This window comes from Lagopus muta, chromosome 6 (assembly GCF_023343835.1).
Source record: "Lagopus muta isolate bLagMut1 chromosome 6, bLagMut1 primary, whole genome shotgun sequence".
NCBI lineage: Eukaryota > Metazoa > Chordata > Aves > Galliformes > Phasianidae > Lagopus > Lagopus muta.
In genome coordinates, this window is record NC_064438.1 from 32,146,535 (window position 1) to 32,148,740 (window position 2,206).

The window sequence follows — 2,206 nt, forward strand, 5'->3', positions numbered from 1 at the left end:
AGCCAGTGTGTTTTGCTGAAGCACAAGTTCCTGTTGAACCTGTTGAAGTGTTCCTTCTGTTTTGTTTCACACAAGCACTGTTTAGATAGCACATGTGCCAGTTGGCCTGACAATTTGCCTCACAAGAGTCAGAAGTGCTAACAACTGAGTAATGTTTTGCCAAATTTAGATGAAACATTGTCCTTTGTGTGTGTAACTATGTCTTTATGTAGTAAATGACAGTAATTCTGTCTATCTCTAGATCCACTTCAGAGGGAATGTGTAGTGCAGCATTCAGCAGGAATAGACTTATCAGGGGTTAGATCAAAGATCCATGTGGCCCAGTATCCTGTCTCTGATCAGATTCAATAGAAAATTCCTAAGGAAAGCAGAACAGGTGGAATTTGTCTGATTGTGGAAGTCCACATTTTAGTCTGAATCTATTACTCGAGGTTCTTTTCACAGTGAATAGAATTGTCAGCAGTGCTGGTGGGAACTTGTCTTGGAGCAGATGCTCAAAACAGGACAGCAGTTTCTTCTGAGAAGTGCTTGTCTTTCTCCCTTGAATGCAAAGACAGCCTGGGAAGATTAGCTCAGCTGTATATTTTTATAAAGTAGATATAGAGAAAGGAGAAGAGTGCCTCAGTGTTTAACATCTAATATTTCTCCTGCTAATTCACCTGTCTGCCTTTTTAAATGCAAGTAAATAAATCCACGATGCAACACAGTGTTACTCCTAACTACCCATTCTGAGAAGAATTATCTTTTGTTAGTTCTAAATTTGTAACCTGCTAGTGTCACTTCTTGTTTATTAATATTATTGTGTTGATATGCTCATTGAAAGGAAATCAACTGATAGTATGAAGGTTCTTAACAACAAGCTTAAATGGCATAAACCTTTGTGAGCCTTACCGGCCTTTTCAGTTTATAGGGTGTACAGGAGCAGAATGTGCTGTGTCATGGAGCACCTGCTGAAGGGCATCCAAGAACTGGATTGCATGACGTGAGTAGCAACCAAAGGGTTCCCTCTAGTATCATCATGTTGATTTGACTGTTATGATTGGAACATAAAAGATAATGATGATTTGGGTGATGCTCAAATCTGATAAGCTTTTCCATAAAAATTTGGTGTTGTTTTTGATCCTGAAATATCACACAAGTAAATAAGCAAAATACATTCACTGTACTGATTTCTTACATAGACATCTCAATTGTGAACATTTTAAGATTAAGAAATGTATTTTGTTAAGGAGCAAAATTGAACTTGTCTGTTATTGAAGAGACAGATGTGTGACACGAAACACAAGGTTATATTTAGAAAAGGCATATTATGTGGTCTTTAGTTGTAACTGATTGATGCAGAGGGAATTTTGGAACTCTACTTTCCTTGTCTATTTGATGAAAAAGGTTCTTGAGAATGTATACTTTACCCACTGTTTAGTCACAGTCTTCCTCTTATCTCTGGGTTTCCAGTAATCTCCTAGAGCAAAGTTTGTAATTCACTAGGCTTAAGTCACAAACTTTGACATGAATAACTTTGCTCACTGAGCTGGAGTAACTTCATAAATAAACCTTGTACTCTGGGGAGTCCAACCTCCTCATAATGCTCTCCAAAGTTCTCTCCCAAGCTAATTAGCACAAATGGGGGGAAAAAAAGGATCTGCATCGAATAAACCACTCTAACTCCTTGTAGAAGATGATAAAGGTGCCTATTCTTATAATATGGATTAGAGAAGTCTTGAGCTGAATTATACATTACAGGCATACTACCCATTATGCAATGTGTGTTGAAAGCTATTATTTTCAGTCCTTTGGGAACTCTGAGGTATGAGAAACATAGAATCTAAGAAGAAAGAAGATGAAAAAAGAAATTTTTTTTTGCTAGAAGCAAATTTTAGTTTGTTATTCAGCTCAGTTCCACTGTTCCACTTTCTAAGTTTCACTAGATGTTCCAGTTAAATATCAAATTACAGTTTGAAAGATTCCTTTAAAGTAGAATTTCTTCAGGGAGGACAGGTAAGGTCTCCAGTATTCTAGCATTTAAGTAGCTGAATTTGCCAAAATAGGTTAAGCAACTTTTTCTTAGATTTTCTTTTGTTTTTATTTATGAAACAAACTCTGCTTCCACAGCCTACAGCTATTTGTGATGAGAAGTTTGACTTCTGTCTAAACCAGGGTGCTACTTATTTTATTACTCATATTTTAAGATGAGCTCACTTAGGAATGT